This window comes from Alligator mississippiensis, unplaced genomic scaffold (assembly GCF_030867095.1).
Source record: "Alligator mississippiensis isolate rAllMis1 unplaced genomic scaffold, rAllMis1 scaffold_28, whole genome shotgun sequence".
Classification (NCBI taxonomy): Eukaryota; Metazoa; Chordata; order Crocodylia; family Alligatoridae; genus Alligator; species Alligator mississippiensis.
The window spans coordinates 185,427-208,540 of record NW_026775377.1 but is presented as its reverse complement, the minus strand read 5'-3'; the positions used below and the strand labels follow the sequence as shown (position 1 = coordinate 208,540).

The window sequence follows — 23,114 nt, the reverse complement described above, 5'->3', positions numbered from 1 at the left end:
GAGGGTTTGAATCAGGCAGCCTCACCAGGAAAACCTTGGTGGAGAGTGGTTCACACTCCCTGGTGGGCTCACTCTGACAGTAGCAGTGGTATTGGCCTTGGGCCCCTGCACTGAGGGGGACTCACGACCAAGGCCATGGCCCTCCCCAGCTGGCACTGTCCTGTCAGCCTGCGAGGGGGAACTCTCTGTGTTGGGAGCGGGCGCCGGGGTGACCTGCAGGTGGACACACATTGGGTGATGCCTGCCTTTGGTATGGGGGCTTCGCTGTTGAGGCCCCCGCATCTGGCACAGTGATGAGCTGGCCTATCCTGTACCGCCAGACAAACGGGGCCACTGCACGGCACAGATGCCATCTGGTAACTGTGTGGCAAACAGTTTTGTCTAGTGGCGAACCCGTCAAGCAACCAGTCTACTGAAGACATTGTGAGTTTCGCAACGAAACAACGAGGGCTGCCAAATGCTTGCAAGGTGCTCAACAGCACTGACAGACCAAAGCCTTCAGCACCCGGCGCGAACCACTTGAAGGTACCTGGAAGACACCTGCTATGACCATGTAACCAAACCATTGCACTTAAAAGAGACACCTCCTTAAGAGAGTCATAGTTACCCCTGCCATTTTGCCACACTTAATTAAATTTCTTCGCTTTGACATTAAGAGCACTGGGCAGAAATCACATCCCGTCAACACCCACCGCGGGCCTTCATGATGCTTTGCTTTAATTAAACAGTCAGATTTCCCTGGTCTGTGCCAGCTCTAAGTCAGCTGGAGGAGGAGAGGTGGGCAATGCTGGGACGATCCACAGGAAGGGCCTGGCTTACACCTTCTCTCTTGGATTCTCAAGGACCATCAAGAGCTCACCAGATGCCACCAGAACCAGGACTCTTTCCAAGACTCGAGCCCCTCTCTCAGTGCGTACCCATTCCAGGGCACCCTGCCCTTCACAAAGAAAAGAGAACTCTCCCCGGGGCTCCTGCCCACTTCTCTGGGATTGGTTGTGTCACCGAACTGGATGCCTCACGGTGCCCATCTCCGCCACTTCAGATTCAGGGATCTGAACCTGACTCCCTTTCAATCGGCTGAAGGCAACGGAGGCCATCGACTGTCCCTTTGGAATGGCGCTTGCCTATCTGTTAGCACCGACTGACCCATGTTCAACTGCTGTTGACATGGAGCCCTTCTCCACTTCAGCCTTCAAAGTTCTTATTTGAATATTTGCTACTACTACCAAGATCTGCACATGTGGTGCTTCCACCCGGGCCCGTGTCCTATGCTTCAATGCCCACCGCAGTGGCCCTCCTACTCATCGCAGTCTAGCCCTCCTGGATCTCATTACTGGTGCCAGCTGGGTTTGGGCCCGACGCTCCAGTGTTATCCATTTTCAGGGGCTAGTTGATTTGGCAGGTGAGTTGTAACACACCCCTTAGCAGATTCCAACTTCCATGGCCACTGTCCTGCTGTCTACATCAACCAACACCTTTTGTGGGGTCTGATGATCGTTGGCATCAGGCAGCTTAAACCAGCATTCAGTTCATCCTGCTGTGCCAGTTCTGCTTACCAAAAGTGGCCCGCTAGGCACTCCTGTTCCGTGCCCAGCTCCTCTCCAGGGACTTGGGTTTATTCATTTAAAATTTGAGAATAGGTTGAGATTGTTTCAGCCCCAAGACCTCATCATTTACTTTACCAGATAAAACTGCAGAGACAGATGAGTGCCAGCTATCCTGAGGGAAACTTCGGAGGGAAACAGCTACTAGATGATTCAATTAGTCTTTCACCCCAATACCCAGGTCGGATGACCGATTTGCACATCAGAACTGCTACGGACCTCCACCAGAGTTTCCTCTGGCTTTGCCCAGCCCGGGCATAGTTCACCATCTTTCGGGTCCTAGCATCAATGCTCATGTTCCACCTCCTTGATGGGGTGGGCGAGATGTGCCGGTGGTGCGTCCTCTGCAAACAGTGGCCTGGGGATCCCTCCACAGCTGGCACCTGCTGGCCCTCACCTTCTTACTACCATGGGCTTTCGTTTGAGCCTCTGACTTGAGCATGTGGTAGACTCCTTGGTCCGTGTTTCAAGATGGGTCGGGTGGCTGGCCGACATTGCTGCAAGCCCCAGGCACCGAGCATGGCCCTTCCAGCCCAGCAGCGTGACACAGTTGGGGCGCAATGAGGACAGTCTGCCTTGGTTAACAGTTGCACTGGGCAATGCTGGGATGATCCACAGGAAGGGCCTGGCTTCACTGGGAGTCGCACTGGGAGTGAGGGGGCCTGTCCAGTGGCGGGCCCTCATGTGGCCCCCACTGCAAGGAGGGGAGAATAGGGGGCCATGGGGGAAGGCATGGCAGTGATCATCTCGCTCGAATCTGGGATGCTGAGAGAGCTGATGCCTGGGGTCTGTAACACTGCCCACCACTCCTCCTCAGGTTTCCCAGAGCAGGTCGCGGTGCACTGCCATCATAGAAATGCAACCTACTGGGGCCAGGGCCTGCCGGGCAGTGGTTCCCAAACGCCCCACTATGTGGAGGTCGGGGAAGTGGGGTCCATCGTCCCAGGCCAGCCAGCCAGCCAAACCTGCCGGGTTCAATCCTCTGGGCAGATTGTGCAGAGCCCACCCATTTACTTCTTAATGATTTCGTGGCCTCTTAAACTCTCTCTTCAAAGCTCTTTTCAACTTTTCCCTTAGGGTACTTGATGACTATTGGTCTCATGCCAGTATTTAGCCTGAGAAGGAGTTTACCACCTGCTTTAGGATGCATTCCCAAGCAACCTGACTCCAAGAAGACCCAGTGCCAGTGCACTGGGGGCCGCTACCGGCCTCACACTGTCCACAGGCTGTGCCTTGATCAGAAGGGCTTGGACCCTCTGAGTGGCACCTGGGAGTGGGTCTTCTGAACGCCACATTTCCCGCGCCCCACCGCAGGATGGGGATTTGGCTCTGGGCTCCTTCCTGTTCACTCATCATTACTGAGGGTATCCTGCTTAGTTTCTTTTCCTCCTCTGACTAATATGCTTAAATTCAGCGGGTAACCAAGTCTGATCTGTGGTCACAGTTGGATGGGAGGGCTCGGGCTAGGGAGATGGCTGCTAGGTTGGGCAGCCAAGAAGGATGGGACCAGATGGGGCTGTCCTGGGCCCTTGGCCCACCATGAGCGAGTGCAGTCCTACCCACCATGGCTGCAGGAGAGTGTGCTGTCCCTGGAGGAGGCCTGATGGAAGGGAGCTGTGGAGAACGGCCCTGAGGGACTGTGGCTGCATATGCCACCCCTGGCGTGGGGGCCCAGGATGCGTGGGGTGGGAGGGGCCCAGGAGAGGGAAGGCAGCAGAGGAGAGGGGTGGAGAGAACAGCCCCAGTAACCGGGTGGGCAGAGGCAGAAGGCGTGTGGCACCTGAAGGCCAGAGGCCCCGGCCAGCCACGCCTGCCTGCTGCCTCCTGCTGCATTCACGTTCCCACCAGCTGAGAGTCTGAACCCCACAGCATGCTCCCTTCCTTGCCACACCCCTCGCTGTAGCCCCGACATGCCCGCAGGCATGAGTTGTCCCTGAGGGGCAGGAGCATGGGCCTGAGACCCTCATGGGCATCTGTGTCACCACAGATAGCCGCATGGGGTGGGCCTTGCTTCTGCCCCCTGGGAACGTTGCGTGCTTGCGGGGGCTTCGGCAAGGGGTGTGGCAAGGTAGGGAGCATGTAGTGGGTTTCGGATGCTCGGCCAGTGGAGGGGCCAGTGTGGCGGGCAGGTTGCCGGCAGGCATGGGTGGGCGGGGCCTTCAGGCACCTCCCACCTTCCGTCTCTGCCTCCACCTCTGCCCACCCGGCGACTGGGGCTGTTCTCTGCCCACCCCCGCCTCTGCTGCCTTCCCTCTGCCAGGCCCCTCAGCTGCTTCCAGGCTGACCTTTGAGCTCACCACAGCCACTGCCACATATCTGCTTCTCCCAGCATGCCCCATGCCCCGGTGCTTTGCAGGATCCATGGAGCTGCCTGGAGAGAACCTCGGGTGCAGTCCCTGAGCAGCAGCTGGACCTGGCAGCTGCAGAAATGTCGGATCCCACCGCTAGGAAATCCCTCCTGGCATTAGGTGCCTGGACCAGGCAACAGACACCCCTCCCACACCTATTCTCCCCTCTCACCTTGTCAACACCCCGGACAGAAGGTGTTTCCATTGCTAAACCAGCTTCTACCTGGGGTGAGCACTAGGGCTGTGTGAAGCTTTGGAAGTGCCCACCCCATGCCTGCCCAGCTCCGACCTGCCGAGCAGGCTGTGACTGAACCAGGCAGCTCCCTTCTCGGGGTCTTTTTTGCAAAATCAAAACTGGAAGCCCCACTGTGGCACTTCTGGTTTCGCGGCCACAAACCAAGTCCCACTTTTTCCACTGTGGCCTGGGCCAGAGCAGCTTGCATGGGGCCTCCCTCCCTATCCTCTGGCACACTGATGCTGGGGTGTGAACGCTCTGGTACACCGGACACAGTGGGAGGGGTGGCAGCAGGAACTTCTGGCCGATGCAGGCAAAGCCCAAAATGCAGCACCCGCCAACCCCCTGCCTGTGTCTCACGTACCCCAAGGGTACACGTGCCACAGGTTGAGAAACACTGTCCTAATCCAAACCTTGTGGCACCTGAGCGAATACCTGTACCATGGGAAACAGCCGCCGTCCCTCTAACCTGAAGAAGAGATCCTCGCTGTTTTTCTTGTGCATCATGTTTCTCTTCCCTGCCTTCCCTCGCAGTCTGGATCTTCAGGGCTGAGGAAAGAAGCAAAAGTTGGAGAAAGGATATGCTTTGGCTGAGAACCAAACTAGGGTCAACTGCTTGGAAGGCAGCTATGCTCACCACTATACCATCAACACAGGCAGGGGTCTAGCTTGCCAACCAATTAAACAAGGAGGATACCCTGGTACTGTGTTTTTGTTTCGCCAGGAGCCTTGGCCTGCTCTGCTCCCGGCTTTTCAGATTTCTCCACCTGGGGATATGGGATCATATCAGATCCTGTGGATTTGCACCTGCTCCCACCCATCCCAAGCTGGTGCAGCCCGAGGAGTGTCCAGCCTGCCCTGGGCAGCCTAGGAGGGTCTGGGATCACAGACCTCGGGGAGAGGAGCAGAGCCCAGGCCGGGAGCAGACCCTGAGCAGGGAGGTGGCACAAGTGGGTCCGTTGCATGGGAGCGGGGATCCCTGCAGGTCTCGGGAAAGGTGAGAGGCTCTAACCGGTCTAAACTGCTGGGCGGGCTGCATCCTCGGGCCAGGTGGGGCAGGTCATTATTGTCCCTCCAGTTCCTGCCACGATGCTTATGTCACTGGGTCCCTCCAGTGCTTGGAATGGTTATTAGTTGCATGGTTCTTTCAGCATCTCATTTCCATTGGCCCTTGCCTTCCACAGGCTGGAGAAGGCTCCAGGCCTTGAACTGGGAGACAATTCGCTGGGGCAGAGCTGCGATGTGTCCCGCAGCAGAGAGTAGGACACACACAGAGCCCAGCCCCAGCTTTGCCCATGGCCCCAGGGGAAGGGTCTCTGCCCTAACCCTGCACACAAGGGGCAAAGGCCCTGGGAGGAGGTGACCTGCTTTTGGTGCCCGAACATCGCAGGCTCCCACAGCTCCAGTCAGCTCACACCAGGCAACTGACTCCCACCCCAGCTGGAAGTGGGCAGCAAGGCCTGGCTCAATCACAGCCTGCTCAGCAGGCCGGAGCTGGCCGGGCATGGGGTGGGCACTTCCAACCCCAGAGTCCCTCCAGACAAGGTGGAGGCTGCAGTAAAAAATACTCGTGTTTTCAGAGGGGGTATGAAGATGCTTTTTGAAACACGATGAGAATGCATAGGCAGCAGCAGCAGAGTGGCGCAGCCCAAGCGTGCTGGGACCATAACCCAGAGGCCAATGGATTGAAACAAAAGTCCTTTTTCAAGTAGATTGGGAGCAGCAAGAGGGCACCAGGCAATGTATGGCCCCTACAAGATGCAAATGGTAATCTTGTGGCTATGCCAAGCAAGAAAGTGGATATTTTTAATAGTTTCTTTGCCTCTGTTTTCTTGAGCAGGTACCAGGATATCCCACTTACCAGAGGTAGGGACAATCTTGGGGATAGCTCTGTCAGGCCTTCAATCAGTGCAGAGGTAGTTAGGGATCTTCTGGAAAGGCTAGACATTTTTAAATCTGCAGGTCCAGATGCCCTCCACCCAAGGGTGTTGAAGGAGCTGGCAGGGGTCATCGCGGAGCTGTTGGCCCGGCTCTTTGATCATTCATGGTCATCTGGCCAGGTGCCGGGGGATTGGAAATTGGTTAATGTGGTCCCAATTTTCAAGAAAGGGAGGAAGGAGGACCAAGTAAATACAGGCCTGTAAGCCTTACCTCGGTGCTGGGGAAGATCTTGGAGAGAATCATCAAGGAGCACATCTATGGGGGCCAGCAGGGGAGATCATGCTCTGGGGCAATCGGCACGGGTTCATCAAAGGCAGGCCCTGCCTGACCAACCTGATTGTCTTTTATGACCTAGTAACTAAATCCCTGGATGATGATGTCACTGTGGACCTTGTCTTTCTAGACTTTAAGAAGGCCTTTGATACTGTTTCTCACCCCAACCTCATCAATAAATTAAGTGACAGTGGCATTGATGCCTACACAGTTGGATGGGTAAAAAAGTGGCTGATAGAGCAGACCCAGAGAGTAGTGGTGGATGGGTTGTACTCAACCTGGCAAGATGTGAGCAGTGGAGTACCCCAGGACTCGGTCCTTGGGCTTGCACTGCATCTTCATCAGTGACTTGGAGAAGGGGAGTGGAAAGCATGCTGTCCAAATTTACTGATGACACTAAGATGTGGGGCGAGGCGGACACACTTGAAGGGAGAGAGAGGTTGCAACCAGATTTAGACAGACTACAAAAGTGGGCAGATGAGAATAGGATGGGGTTCAATGTAGACAAGTGCAGGGTGCTGCACCTTGGGAGAAGGAATCCACAGCATACATACAGTCTGGGGAGTTCCCCTCTTGAAAGCACACAGGCAGAAAGGGATCTTGGAGTCATTATTGACTCCAAGATGAACATGAGCCGCCAATGCCAGACCACAGCCAGCAAGGCCAGCCATACCTTGTCATGCATCCAAAGGTGCATCTCATGCCGGTCCAGATAGGTGATACCCCCTCTCTATGCGAATTTGGTCAGGCCGCAGTTGGCGTTGTTTCCAGTACTTGGTGCGGCACTTCAAAAGGGATGTGGCCAGCCTGGAGAGGGTTCAGAGGAGGGCCACCTGCTTGGTGAGAGGGCAGCAGGACAGGCCCTACATGGAGAGACTGAGGGACCTGAACCTGTTCAGCTTCAGCAAGCAGAGCCTGAGGGGGGACCTGGTGGCTGCCTAAAAACTCATGTGATCGGCTAGCTGGCAGTGACCTAGCCCAGGGGTTTTGAAAGGGCAAAAGATGATTGGAGGACTTGGGATTCCCTTTTCTCAGCAATCTGGTAATGATTTGGCCTAGGGTTTTTGAAGGGGTAAAAGACGATTGGAGGACTTGGGATTCCCTTTCCTCACCAATCAGGCCCAGAGATTCACCCCTCATGTCTCCTGATTGGCCCCTTGGGTTACCTGGAGGGGGATAAAAGGGGCAGCACGGCTGACTCAAGAGGAGACCAGTGACGGAGTACGAGGAAGGAGCTTTGAAGAGCTGGCAAGAGCTGAGCCAGCGGGGCGGAAGCAGTTGCCCCAGAAGAGCCTGAAGGAGCAGTGGGCCCCTTAGCAGCACAGTGTGTGGCCGGCAAGAGAGGCGTCCTGCTGCGCTCCAGGATCCCCTACAAGAGGCTGTGGCCAGCAGGAGGATCTGAGCAGCGACCTGAGGGGTCCCAGCTTGGCTTCCAGCTCCTCCAATCAGAGGCCAGGCAGCTCCACGTGAGGCCGGGGCTCCAGGAAGTTTAAGACCCCTAGCAGCTTGGAACAGTACCAGCAGTTTCATAGTTTCATAGTAGCTGGGGTCAGGAGGGACCTGAATAGACCATCTAGCCTGACCCCTGCCACAGGCAGGAATGAATGCTGGGTTTACAAGACCCGAGACAGGTGATCGTCCAACCTCCTCTTGAGTTTGCAGAAGGTAGGGGCGAGGACCACTTCCCTGGGAAGCTGGTTCTAGATTTTGGCCACCCTAACTGTAAAATATTGCCTTCTGATCTCCAACCTAAACCTATTCTCCACCAGCTTATGTCCATTGTTCCTTTTCACCCCAGGTGGTGCTGGGGGGAAAAGGGCTCTGCCTATTTGCTGTTGATCCCCCCTGATGAGTTTGTAGGCAGCTACCAGGTCCCCGCTCAGCCTCCTCTTGCTGAGGCTGAACAGGTTCAGGTCCCTCAGTCTCTCCTCATAGTTCTTGTCCTGCTGCCCTCTCACCAAGCGGGTGGCCCTAACTCTGTAAGTCTCATACTTATTTTTCCAGTATAACATCCTAGTGTGAGGTTTGACCTAGAAACTACTATGCAAAGCCTAAGCAAAAGTGAATGTTATGTGACGAATGCCCATCTGCAATGATAAGGAGGAGACAGTCTTAGATAAAGGAGGCTTGAAAACAAAAAGCAGAATCAGAGTACTGGGTCAAAGAGCTCATTAAAATACTAAAAATCACGCCCCTAGGTGGGCAAAAGATATGCTAATGAAACATGCATGTATGTTAATGAGATACATAGCTAAAACACAGGTATAGAGACATGCTCACTAAAGAACTCCTTGCGTCACTCCTTTATAGCCAATTAGCAAACAAGGATGCTTATGAAGGTTTAAAACTCCTGTATAAAAGGGGCTTAGAATTGTAATCTAGTGTGCTTGTTCTGGGAAATTATTCCGCTTGCACCTTTTATTGCTAGCAATAAATCTTCTTTATACTTTCACCCCTGGTATCTTTATTGGGCTTTGCATACCGGGCACGAACCCAGACTTGAGCTGGGGCCTAACAGTTTTTGGCGACCCAGATGGGACTGCCTTAGATAAGCTTTGCCCGGACTAACTGACGACCAGCTGATTTGCTCTTCCTTATCAAATGTCAGGTGCGCCCTGGGATTTCTTTTCCCGGTGAGACTTTTGCTTCAGGAGGAGCTGGATCGCTGAGGCAGCAGTAGCATAATGGTGCAGTGCCACAGAGTGAAAGTATCAGTAACAGGCACCTGGGTGAGAGGGTAGAAAGGGCATAAGGCCTACTGTCAGTACGCCTGCCTGGGATTATCTCTGTAAGTATTCTGTCTGGCCCGAGTCCAAGACCAGTGATTTTTCCCCTGTGAGGACAAGGACTAAGAGCAGATCCCTGGATCCCAGGTAAGTCGGACGGTCAGAACCGGGAAGGCAGCCCTGAGATGGGTACTATTAAGAGTAAGGTTAGGAAATGTACCCCCCTCTCTTGTGTATTGGGACATTGGGCAGAGTTTGGTGGGGATCCTATGACTAAGAAGAAAGCTAAATTCTTCTGTGAAACTGCGTGGCCATGCTATCAGCTAGATGATCAAGAATATTGGCCTCGGGAGGGAAGTGTTAATTATAATACCATCTTACAATTGATTTTGTTCTGCCGGCAGAATGGTAAATGGGAGGAATTGATGTATGCGCAAGCGTTTATGTCTCTTTGTAGAGATAGAAAGATTTTGGAGGAATGTGGATTGGGGGAGGGGGTTGGGATCTGTGAGATGGCTGTGGCTTGACCAACTGCAAATCCTGTCCTGGACTGTCCGGAGCCGGAGGCTCCCCCCCCTCTGCTGCCTTTACCTTATTCTCTTCCTCTTCCCCCTCCTCCTCCTCCTCCTCCTGATTCATCTGATTCCTCGTTGGCATCTGCTCTTCCTGCTTCTTCCCCCCCCCGAGGCGGAGGTTGAGAATACTCCCCGACCCAGGGATCTGGAACAGCACCAACCATGGCCGTCAGGTGCTTGGCAATCTCCAGACTCCCCAACTTCTCCTGATATAACCCTGGGAGGTGGGTGGAGAGTACAGTTAGGAGCAGACTCCGGGGTTAAGGGAAAACATCACAGGGAATCTGATCCTGGCCATGGGAAGGGAAATGGGGTATTTCCCCTAAGAGAACAAGTGGTACCCGGGCCTCTCGAAGATGACGGTGAGCCAACCTACCGTCGAACCTTTGTGCATGTTCCTTTCACTACATCAGATTTGTATAATTGGCAGAACAATAACCCCAGCTTGAGAGAGAATCCTGAAAAGGTACGAAACCTGTTTAAAATGATTTTCAAAACCCATAACCCAACCTGGGCAGATGTTCAGTCTCTTTTAGATATCCTGTTGACACCAGAGGAAAGGAGAACGGTAGTGAACAAAGCTCGTGAGTACGTGGAAAAGGAAATTACTGCAGGGAACCTGCAAGGAAATAGAGACAATCATGTCCGCATCCAGGAGCCAGATTGGAAACCAGACCAAGATATGACCTCCATCTGTGCCTATCGAGAATATATCCTCTGAGGATTGAGAGATGCTGTGAAAAAACCTCAGAATCTCAGTAAGGTGTAGGAGGTTCGACAGGAGACTAATGAGACCCCGAGTGCTTTTTTGGAAAGAATTTACACTACTTTCAGGCAATACACTCGCGAGGACCCGGAGGATGCATCGAACGCTCGCATGGTAAATATGATCTTTATAGGTCAGAGTGCACCAGACATTAGAAAGAAATTGCAGAAGACAGACGGAGCAACAGGTATGCCTATTTCCCAACTAGTAGACATTGCTTACCAAGTATTTACTAACCGAGAAAGTGTTCAGGAAAAGCAACAGGACAAGAAAGAGGAGAGAAAGATGAAAATGCAGGCAGCCCTAGTGGCAGCTGCAATCACGGAAAAACCCAGAAATGAGGGATCCCGGAGACAGCCTCAGAGACAGGGTCCATTAGAGAAAGATCAGTGTGCCTATTGCAAACAAAAGGGACACTGGAAGCGGGAATGCCCCTATCGGAAAGTTGGTGAAGGTGAAAAGAAAAGAGAGGAGAGCAGTGGACTGTTTGCTTTTGGAAGGGATTCATATTGAAGGGGACCGGAGGCCCGGGAGGGAAAGATAACCCAGATCCCAGTGTCCCCTGACGAGCCTCTGGTTAAAATGCAACTAGGGGACGGAGATGAATTGGTAGATTTTCTCGTTGATACAGGTGCTGCCCATTCCGTCTTAACTCAAAAACTGAAACCTTTAAGTAAAAAGACTGTGCCGGTGGTAGGGGTTACAGGGAAGGCAGTAACACGACCCTTCCTACAGCCAATGACCTGTAATCTTGGGCAGGCCAAAGTCACCCATCAATTCTTGTACATGCCAGACTGCCCCGTTCCCCTTTTAGGGAGAGACCTCACACTAGTACAAAGTTGTGCTGTGCTTTTCCCTCCATCCTGAAGGTTTGGTCCATATTTGATTCAAAGGGGAAGAAATACTGCTATTCCATCCCAGGCTCCCCCAACCCTCTTCTCAATGTTTGTGACGAGGGCAGAAAATATTGCAACCACAGACCATGGACATCTGCCTCTTTCTTGGCATCTGTCCAGTTGGGACTCCTGCCCCTGCCCCAGGAATCCCAGGGCAATACAGGACACTGCTCCCTGCAAGGTGCCGGCCAGAGAGTTGCCTGTCAGCTTCCCTGGTGTTGTCTGACTTGGGCGAGACCTGAGCAGGAATGTCTTGCATTGCACACCTTGTCTACTTTGAGGGATTTGGGGCTTGGCCTGGGCTAAAAGGCAGGGCTGAAAGGTTTCATCTGCTGGAGGCCACAGGGAAGAGAAGCTGATATAGCCACTGTCCTCTGCCAGTTCTTGGCCTGTTTGGGGAGGGAGGGATGATGTTTTCCTGGTGAATCACATTTCTCTTCCATGCCATCCCCCACAGTTGGGATCTCGAAGGCAGAGTGAGGAAGCAAAATTGGGAGAAAAAGATAAGGAGCACGATGTCCAGGAATTGAATCCAGATCAACGGCTGGGAACAGCTGCGCTTGACACTTTAGCATCAATGCAGGGTTACCAGACCAGGGTCATCCAGCTGGAGAAGAAGGGCTCCTCTGCACTGTGTGCATCTTTCCTCAAGCTGGCAGCAGCTCTAGGGCTTTTGGAGGAAAAGACCCGGCCCTTATGATCCCCTTGGAGCAGTCTCCCTCGCTGTATGGAGCAGGGACACCCAGCAGTGGCCCAGAGACCCAATTCCCTTTCAACTCAAGAAAAGCTTCAGTGCGCAGTCAGAGCTGCCCAATCCCTGTGCTTACAGGAGCAGCCAGAAGAGTGACACTACAAGGTGTCAGGGAGCCTGCACACCACAGCCGGTCCCAGGGTGCTGCGGTGCTGACGGGGATATTTGGGGACCAGGCAGGTGCCAGAATCAGTGCCCTCCTCTCAGGCAGTTCGCCGGGGAAACTCCTGTGCTTGTGTGCACCGCAGCTGCAAAGGGCTGAGGTGCAAAGTGGAGAACAGCAGCACTCCTGGGTGGGGTGGGCAGCGCGAGGAGGTGCTTTCCTCTGGCAGCAGGTGGTTTAGCACTTCCTTTGCTGGGCAGAGGGAAGGGCAGAGGTGGGGCAGGGAGAGGAGGGTCTCTGCTGCCAGACCCAGGCCAGGGGGCAGGAGGGGGCTCCTAATGCCAGGAGTGATTTCCCTCAAAAATCCCTCGTGTCATTCTGTTGGAGACCCCCAGCAAAGGGTGGCCAGTCCTCAGCTGGTCCTTGCAGGCCCGGGGAGATCCAGCTCCTACAACTGTCCCTGTGGGGGATGCAGAGCCTTGGTGGGGACGGCGGCAGCTGGTGCCGTGGGCAGAGTTGGTTCAAGAGCAGGGCCTGGGGCACCACCGTGGCAGAGCAGTGGCAAGAGGTGTCTGTTCCCAGCCCAAAGCAGGAGCATGTGCCAGGCCTGCATTTCCAACGCAGAGTCCCTCCAGCCAAGGCACAGGCCGCAGTACTAAATACTTGTGCTGTGAGGGGGGATCGTGAAGATGCTATTTGAAGCATGATCACAGGTTTGGGGCCCTGATAGCTGAGTGGCGCATCGAAAGCGTGCTGGGCTCCTAACCCAGAGGTTGATGAATTGAAACCATCCTCTGCTAAAGGCTTGTGTTTTATGCTTTTTCTCCTCCTGAGGATGTGCTGTGACTTTCCCTCAGGCCTGAAGCTTTGCTGCCAGCTTAGCCACAGAGTGGTGCCAAAACCCAAGGGCAAGAAACAGGCAACAAATTCAGACACGGCGAGAAGTACCTGGTGCAGCCACCCGCATGGACCGGGGCACGGGCTCCACCAACCCCTTTGGACACAAGGAGCTGCTGCGTGTCTGGGCTTTTGAAAGAGGGTTTCTCAAGCAGGGACTGTGGCACTCTGGGGCACCTTGAGATCCTCAGAGAAAATCTGATCGTCTCCAAGGAAATGTTAAACCTGGAGGAAGTGTGCGGAGCCTGCCAGAAAGAGCTACCGAGATAGGAGGGATCCCAGGCTTCCCACACAGACAAGCCAGCTACTGGCTGGGAGTCTGGACCATCCTGCTTAGACTCTCAGGTTTTCCCACTCACCTATGGTTAATGCTTAATTCACTGGTGCAGGAGATATGGCCCACAGGCTGGATTCAGCCTGTGGAGTCTCTTCCACCAAGCCCCCATGTCTGACCCTTGATATGCAAGAGACAAGAGTGGCAGTGGGTTCCAGGTGCTCTTGTTCCCCGTTCGTCTACTGGGTGGCCCTGGTGTCCTGGGAACAGGTACTAGGAGTGCGGACCCACCTGCCACTGCCACTGTCCCTATGCAAGACGGGCACCCCAGCTGCTGCTTCCCTGCTCTCCCAGCTGGAGGAGGGCAGGGGCAGGCTTGGCTCTCCACCACCTCTTGGTAAGCCACAGAAACCAGACAGCAGGAAGCTCCATGCTGCTTCCACCCTTAGCAAAGTCCTGTTGGACACTGTGGGAGTGGAGGGAAGTACTGGCACTGAAGAGCAGGGGATGCTGAGCTGTGCTCAGATAAGTCGAATTGCTTCAGGGACTGCAAATTATGATAGGTTAATGCTATCGTGTCCTCCTGTACTTGTACAGTGTGGAAGGTGGCACTGGTGGCAGCTCTTGCACCTGCTTCTCCAATTCCTAGAGCTTCCCCTGGCCTCACCTCACAAATCTGTAAGGCAAGTGAAACCAAAGTATGCTCCAGGGGCATCTCAGCCTTGCTTGCAGCCTGGCATGGAGTAAATGTTGCTAAGGTACAGGAAAGTGTAAGGTGCTCCTGCCTGCAGTGAGCCGGAGACTTCTGCTTCCAAAGTATGCACTGCTTTCCCCTTTGTAGGAAATGTGAAGGAGGCAGTTCAAATGCATCATAGGGTAGAGGGCAAAGTATTGGGCGGGAACAAGTGAAACATGCACACCAGGTTAGCACCAGAGTGACCCTGCACCACACTACACAGCGCAGACCATTCAAGAGCCAGCTTTTGTCAAGAGCTGCTTGGCTTCAGTCTATGTCTTCTCTGCTCCTCCCGATGGAGCAGCTACTAACTTGCCCTGCAGCCAGACTGACCTTTACTCCTTCCAGTTGTGAAAATATAACAAACACCTGAGTCCATCAGCTGGGGACACCAAACCTCATGTTTGGTGCTGGGGTGGGCACCCCTGTAGCTCCTGCCCAACTGGGGCCCTGGCCCTGGCCCTGGCTCCAGCCCTGGCTCTGACCACGGCTGTGGAGAGCAAGGGCTTGGTGCAGGGTGAACTCTTCAGGCCTTGGTGAGTATCTATGCAGAAGCCTTGAGGCTGTCCCGTCCCCACAGCATTGAGGGGCTGCAGAGACAGACACAGAATATGAGCGGTGCCATATCCTGGGACACCTCTGCCTGTGTTTCTGAGGTTGGATTTTGTCCCCACTCTACAGTTGATGGGCTTAGTTTTTCACCACATACCAGGGATTTCACAGGGCCACATAGAGTGTTATGATGCCCCCCTCTCCTGACACACAAACATGCACCAAGACACCAACTGCAGTGCTGGGACCCTGGGGGAAAGCCTCTTCCCCAAACATGGCATGGCTGGGGCTGGCTTTTGTGGCAGAAATAGAGGCACCGTTCCCCTCTTCTTCCAAATCAGCCTCTTTCCTAAGAAGAGAGCCAAGAACTTGGACACTGTGGTGATTGAATTTTGGGACCTAGCCTCCCTGAGAGCTGTCCATCCCCAGGTGCCTAGGTCTATTTGGGTCCAAGGGGAAGGTTTGGGGGAGAATCACTTGAGAAGCATCTATGGATGCAAGCCAGAAGTTGGTTTGCTTTACGGGCTGCAACATTGCACTGGGTGGCCCTGGCATCCTGGGAAGAGGTGGTAGAAGTGCAGACCCACCTGCCACTGGCACTGTCCCCATCCAAGATGGACTCCGGCGGGGCAGGGCAGTTTGCCATGCCATGGCCATCAAAGCTAACCAAACTCTGCCATGCATTCATCGATGAAAAACCAGGTCTGTTGTCTTCCCACTGTACTTGGCCTTGGTGAGTCTGCAACTGGAGTACTGTGTCCAGCTTTGGGCCCCACAGTTCAGGAGGGACATAGATAAGCTCAAGAGAGAGCAAAGGAGAGCCAACCGTATGATCAAATATGAAGAGAGCAAACCTTATGAGGAGAGGCTGAGTGACATAGGACTTTCACCCTGGAAAAGAGAAGGCACAGGGGTAGGTTGGGTGGCAGCCTGTAGATACATAAGGGGAGTGCCTGAGGATCTGGGAGAACAGTTGTTCACCAGGTCTGCCCAAGGAATAACAAGGTCCAATGGCCACAAACTCCTAGAAGGCTGATTTAGATTGAACAGAAGGAGAATCTTGGTCATGGTCCGAGTGCCCAGGGTCTGCAACAGAACGTCTGCAATGTGTGGCTAGAAGCATATAAGAAAAGGCACCAGGGCATGCATTCCTACATAGATTTTGGCTTTTGGAAGTCAATTTTATGGGTTCTTGGGTAACAAACCCATGATTCTGCTTTTTTTTCCTGTAAATCTTGAACAACATGTTTTTGGAAGTTTGACTTGATTGACCGTTTTTTTTTTTTTTAGGTCAAACCCTGCTATTCTGGGTATTTTCCCCTTCCATTAACATTTCTAGAATTTGATTTTTTTTTTTTTAAGATCAAAAGCCTGCATTTTTTTTTTAAACTCCTCTTTCCACCCCTCCCCCCGTCCTGCCCACGCTTGTCAATTTTGGTTTAAAAAATTTGCAATTCAGGGCATGGGGGTTTGCATCATGGTTTTTGGACATTGATCTCAATATTTGGGGCAAAACCCTGCAATTCGTCTTTTTTCTTCTTTGCATTTTTGTAAGTGGCTCAAACTTCTGGGTCAAAATCTGGACTCGCTGTTTCTCAGGGATGCAGTGAGGGGGGTGGGGAATAAAATCGCACTTCATCGCCTAAGTCTGCTGATAGGTCTCATGGATGGAGTAGTCTCCCAGCTATTTAGTAAAATAGACCGATATTGAGTCCAGGGCTCCTGTGTAAGGCTGCTGCCAGGACTCTATCGAGCTACTTGAATAGCTGTGACCTCAGTGGAGATGTACCTGATTGTGGAGGAATGGCATGGGCCAAAGCCTCAGCTACTCGGTTGCTAAATGAGAATGGGGATGCATGTGTGATTCAGTTACTGTATTTCATGGCCCAGTCTAAAACAGTGCAGCCCCAGCACTGCTTTAGCAGATCTCTGCTTTTCAGGGGTGTCTTCAGGACTTGGAAAACAAACTAGGTCGAGTACAGTTCACTCAACCCACCCCTCCACTGCAACCCTATATCACAAACCGAGACCCAGACTCTGTTCCCCCTCCTAAGTGGGTCGGTGGATTTAGGTGCTTCAGTGCAGTTCTCTTCCACCCTGCTGGGTCCCTGGAAAACAGTTGATGCAAAAGGAGGGTCGATTGTTTGCCACCACCGCTGCCTCCTCACTTTTTTTTTTTTTTTTTAATGCCTCAGCCTTAAGGAGATGGCAATCGTTACAAAAACAGATTAATGCATGGATTTTTCAGGAACTTGAGCAAGGTGGACTAGAATTACATTTAGGTGCTTAAGTCTATTTGGATGTCTGATAGGCAGTGATGACAAGAGTGAGGCCATTTGTTTACTAGGGAAGCCCTACATAAGACATGGCTGAAAACCCAGCAAGCTACATTCAAACCTAGAATCAGGGGAGCAATGTCCGGTAGCGGGGCAGGGGGTGTTTTGTCTCCCTCTGGGGTGGGTTGTGGCAGTGATGCCATGCTCTCTACTGAGGTGAGGGCTCCCAGGAGAGCAGAGCAGTTGTGCAAAGGGCAGCTACTGATACAGCTACAAGATGTGACGTGACGAGCACAGGCTCAGCGCTATGACAAGGGTACTTTCCTTTCTGGTCAGAGCTGACCACAGCCGTGCCCTCCTCCCTGACGTGCCAGTCAGAGAACTGTTGGACTTTGGGGTGTGTTATGAAATTCTTCCCACCGGGCCCATGAAACATCTCTCGACTTTCCCCATCAGGGGTTCTGGACCTTACTGGACAGACGGGTGACTTAAGTAACTTTTGCATCATCACAGATCCTCACGGGAGGTGAGTAGCTCCGTACCAGCTATGAACAGACTGCCCAGAGAAGTTTTCCATCTCTTGATTCCTCTGTGAAATCCAATGGAATATGAACTTTTATCTCTACCCAGGACAGCAGCAAGGAGAGGGGAGCAGTGCCACAGCCACTGCCTGTGCCTGAGACTGCATCCGGTCCACATGCAGCAGCCATACCCCCTCCACCCCAACCATGACGACAACCACAACCAGCAGCACCAGACCAGCGGCCTACTCCACCCCTCTGTCCCTTCCCATGCTGAGCCTTCCAGTGCCAGAAGAAGAGCTGGTGCTGGATCTTAGTGCCCTAGCAGGGGAAGTTCTGGGGAAGGAGGGGAATCAGCTAAGTTTGTGCTTGACACCCTCAAGTTTCCCTTCAGGCCAGGTCTACTTCCCCAGAAGGCACTTTGGAGGATGTTGATGTACAGGTGGAGGCAAGCAGCTCAGCTGAGTGTGCTCCTCCTCTTGCTGTGCCTCTGCCTGCTGAGGAGGGGGAAAGCGCAGCAGCATCCATAGATGCACCCACACCCCAGAAGTGAGCGCGTAGTGTGGTCTGGGATCACTTTGAACTGGCAGATGATCCCACGTACACTATCTGCCTGCAATGCCAAGCCAAAACCAGCTGGGGAAGGGAACAAAACAGATGAGCACCAGGGGGATTCTGATGTATCTCTGCAGGGAGAGCCCCCTTGCCCTTGCTCCTTCTCAGCCTGGCAGCAGCGGGAGCATGCCCAAAGAGAAGTCCCCCACTTGCTCCAAATCTCCCGTCCCCCCATACCAGAGGCAGGCCACGCTGCAACAGTGGGGGAAAGGTGGAGAGAAAGTGGGTCATGTTGCAAGGCCGAGCGAGCTCACCCAATGCATTGGGGAGATGCTTGCTGTCAATGGCCAGGCCTTCTTCGTTGAGCGGCCAGGCTTCAGGTACCTGATGGCACTTGCAGTCCCATCACACCAAATGCCCGCATGCACCACCTTCAGTAGGAAGGTGGTGCCATCTCTGTATGAACCATGCACGGGGTACTTGAGGGAGGGGCTGTGCAAGACAGGTCTGCAGGTGACCTTACACTTCTCCTTAGATATGTGGAGCACCCAGGGTGGACATCATGCCTGCCTCTCCTTCACAGGGCACTGGTGTGACCAGTCAGTCTGTCGGTGGGCTCTCCTTCAAGTCGAGGAGATGGATGAGTCCCATACAGCAGGAGAGGTCATGGGCGCCATGAACTGCCCGGTTCAGGTGTGGCTTGCTGTGCAGGGAAGCTCACCAGCAGGTTCATGGTCACCAACAATGCGGCCAGTATGGGCAAGGTGGTCTGTGATGCCAACTTTGATGACATCCGCTGTGTGGCACGCAAGTTGCACATTGTTGTCACGGATGCCTTAGAGGGGGACAGGGCTGCCGGTGATGGTGGCAGCCAGCACCACCAGAAAGCTCATTTCCAAATGCAGGAAGGTGGCAGCTACCTCCACTGGAGCATCAAGGGGGGCAAGATGCTGTGGGACAAACAAACAGAGCTGAACATCCTGCAACACAAAATCATGCAGGATGTGGAGATTCGGCAGAATTCCACATTCCTGATGCTCGAGAGGCTGGTGGAGCAACAGACGGCCATCCATGAGATTGCCCTGCTTGGGGAGATTGGAATCGCACTCCTGCCCCCCTACCCCCGGTATCCCCTTTGTGGGATACCATCTTCCAGATCTCGGTGGTCCTCAAGCCCTGCCTTTAGGCCCCCAAGAACCTCGGTGCTGCTGCTGCCCTCCTTAGCCAGGTGATCCCCACAGTGAGGGAACTTCAGAGTCAAATGGCGAGCTTGCAGCGGATCAATGATCCTGGCTGGCTCCAGCTTGATATCCCTTGCAGTCCAGTACAGTCCACGTGCTGGCTGCCATGTCTGACCCAAGGGTGAAGGGCCCTGGATGTGCCAGGCAAGCACTGAATCAGTGGATGGAGGTGCTGATAAAGAAAGTCAGGAAGGCAGAATGACAGAGGTGGTTGGATGTGGAACAGGGGGATACACTGTCTCATGCTAGCACATCATCCACGAGCCAATCTTGAGCTCCACCACAGGTGCATGTCTTCTATAGTGGGGTCCAGAGCCACCAGACCCCAGCATGAGGCAGATAGCACTCACCCCTTGGTGGCTGCCTATGTTGCCGAGGATGTGGAGCCACTGGTGTGTGACCCCTTGGCCTACTGACCAGTGTGCAGAGTGAGAGGGTGTTGAGCATCACTGGGGATGTAGTGACACCCCACCGCACCTGCTTGGACGGTGGTTTAGTGGAGCAGCTGTTGTTCCTGAAGGTGAACCTCCCGCTGCTGGGGTTCCCCAAGCTCCAGGTGTAGATGGACTGAGTGCCACCCTCCTCACTCCGTCCACACCTATTTCCTTTTTTCATTTTTCAAAAACCAGGTAATGCCCCGCTGTCAGCTTGAGGGGGCACTAACGGCATCACCATCCCACAGGGGAAGAACATGTCCTGGAGAGCTCTTACTCCTGCCAGGATGAACTTGGAGGTATGGGATGGGGGGATGGGGAAGGAGGGGGCCCCAGGTCCTGGGCATCACCAGTAAAACTTCACCCTGCCACTGTAGGGAGGGTTGGTGACACTGCTGGCGGTGTGGCAGCCCTGTAAATGCCAGGACCAACAATCCGCTGGTGAAAGGTGGGTAGGAGGTACCATAACCTCCATCTAGTGCATGCACACAGTCCTCACTGTGGCCTCCCTGGGGCACACTGCCATGTTGTGCAGGGGCCCCAGTGCCAGGAAGAGCACACCTGAAGACACACACAGTGTCGCTCACCAGTGTCACGAGTTTTGCCTGTCAACAGCCAGAGATGCAGGGCCCCAGAGCCCAGAGTGCCCCGCACCTATCTCCTTGAATGTTGGCAGGTGTCATGTGCTCAGAACGGGCTACCATTGTGGTATGTTTAATCAAAATCAAGTCAGAAATGACAAAGGTATAGCCTGTTTTGAACTTCCACTTTATAGCCTACGGGCTGAATATCGAAACAGGCACGAAATGGGAAACTCTTGACGAAGCGACACAGAACAGCCGCTTTGACTCGAAACAAAAGTCGGGGCACACTCTGCAACTTCACTGGAACATAGATGTGTCTGTATGCCCTGGTCCTAACTTCTCATGTTCACTAGGTTGGCCACCTGAGTGTAGCATTGAGCAGCGGACTTTGGTCCTATAACATCTGCAAAGTGATTGTGACTGTGAGTGTGACTGTGTGTGTGTTAGAGCTCTTTTGAATCTTATAATCAATAAACATGGCATCTTGAAATATCTCCCTCATAAGGTCTCGCTCATCACGCGAGGCAGCTGGTCATTTGTGCAACACAGAGGCAGCCACATGTGATGCCAGACACATCACTCCTTTGTGCCTTTCCTGCATTAATCCAATGGGTAGCTAGGCTTGGATGAAATTTCCTTATTGAGCTGCCTACAGCGGAGTTCAAAATCATCTGGCCCCTTTGCGGCCATTGTGCAGGTTGCATGCAGAGCACAGTGCTATGACATGTGGCCCACGGGGGTGGACTTTGATGGCAGCAGCATAAATAGTTGTGGCTGTCACAGTGGTGGCAACTAATTCTGCCACCAGGTTCCTCACTGTCCTCTTCCTGGGCCAGACGGCATGGCTCCTCAGTCTAGAACCACCTGGTAGGTGCTATATTTGAGAGCCCTGGCCTGCAGTATTAATTTGTGATTTGAATATTTGAGGGAATGACTTGGTGTCAGCTGTGACTTTGACTTGGTGATACCATTGCTCTGTTGTTAAAAAGCTTGGTGAAATGATGGAGGTAATTTAATATAAGACACTAAAGTGAGTATTTGCTTGCTTGTCCCTTGTAATAAAAGGCACAGCTGGAATAAAAAAGTGTCTGGAAAAGCACCCCTCCTGCCTGGGAAGATGAGACTGCAGTGATGTCCCTGCCTAGCTCCAGCAGAGGGTTGGGCCGCAGGAGGCAAGAGAACGGGGAAGGTCCCAGGTAAAACAGGGCTGCTGCGGGGTTGGAGGAGAGGAATGGCCCCTGCTTCCCCCAGGCCTGAACTGTCCCCCGACCCTCTTATTTGCATTCATCTCATGTAGAGGCTTGACTGTGTGTTTGACTCATCTTGTGCAGAACTTGTCCTGCTGGAGGACTGGGACAGTGTGAGCTGGAGAGAAGCACAGCAGAAGTTGAGCTGTGGGGGCTGGTCCTGAGGGATTCACCTTAGGGAGACGTCACTGGGAAGTAGAAATGAAAGTGGGGGTGATGCAAATACTTCTGGGAAGATTCCTAAAGGCTCTATGAACAGTCCTGGCTTATACTGCATCTCTTGACCTGAGAGAGGGCTCTGGGCTGTGGGTGAGGAAGAGTACATGCTGAGTTCATTGGTTTCCAACCAGCCTTGCACAGGAGGGAGAATCCCACCCCTAGGAAATCCCTCCCGGCATTAGGTGCCTGGACCAGGCAACAGAGACCTGTGCCACCCACTCTTCTCCCCACTTTCCTTCCCTTTGCCTGGGACAGGGCTGCTAAAACTCCTGCTGCCTGCGGGGACGGACCTGGGCCTTGCAACAGCACTTTCTGGAGCAGAGCTGAGCCGTGCAGGAAGTCAACTCCTGCTCCCTTTCCCTCCCAAGGAGCAGAGGTGGAGGGCGGGTGGTTTTTGCACGAGAAAGAGGAGGAGAAGGAAGTAGGACACAAAAGGACTCCGCTCTGTGGCCCGTACGGGGATCGAACCCGCGACCTTGGCGTTATTAGCACCACGCTCTAACCAACTGAGCTAACCGGCCACCGTACGACAGCTCCTGGGACGAGCAGTCATTCAGACCCGCCCCTCTCTCACTGCCGGCTCCGCCCAGCAGCTGCCGCAGGACACGGGCAGCAGAGGAGCAGGCCATGAGCGCCGCCGGCCCCTGTCCCAGGCAGCGGGCTGCTTCCCTGCTCCGCCGCCGCCAGAGCGCACGGACCTAACCCCGTGCTGTCCAGGCTCCTCCAGCCCAGCCCAGCCCAGCCCTGCGCTGGTCACAAGTGTCCCCTGGGGCCCGTGGCTGCTGATCCTGTGGGGACACAAGTGCCTGCGCTTCCCTGCTCCAGCAGTGCCAGCCCTGCACCAGCCCTCGCAGCACTCGCCATGCTGGGTCCCAGCAGGATGCATGGAGGGGGAGGCTGCCGGGGGGAGTGGTGCACGGGGCATGGAGTGGGAGGCAGGAGTGGCCGGGCTGAAGGCTGCAAGGAAAGCCCGTGTGTGTGTGGGGTCCCGGGGTTTTATTTGCTGCCCCGTGGACCCGGCAGGGAAGCGCTGGTGGAGGGAGCACAGGGAGGGGCTGTGGGGTTTGGTGAGAGGGAAAAGCAGCACCACATCATTGGGGCATCCAACCTGGGGTGCCCGTGGGACAACAGGGACACTCACCATGACCCTGACAAGGACAAGGCTGGTGCTGGAGCTGTCGCTCAGCCCTGGGCCATGGAGAAGGGAGTCAGGCTCCCAAGAGCCAGCTGTTGCCAGGAGCGGGACAAGGACGTGTGTTGTGGCCACTGTAGGGGCAGGTGCAGCTGGGAGAAGGCAGGTGGGGATTTGGCCTTGTCCAGAGGTGTTCTCAGGCTGGACAGCTGGTGCTCACCCTCTCAC

At 54.0% G+C, this 23,114-nt stretch overlaps 1 non-coding gene across 1 annotated transcript; it reads right to left on the bottom strand.

Annotated features, from left to right (window-relative positions):
- Nucleotides 1-22,201: 22,201 nt before the first annotated feature.
- Nucleotides 22,202-22,275, bottom strand: TRNAI-AAU (transfer RNA isoleucine (anticodon AAU)). Its single transcript has one exon. It is a non-coding gene; the product is annotated as a tRNA-Ile (tRNA).
- Between the last annotated feature and the right edge of the window lie 839 nt (nucleotides 22,276-23,114).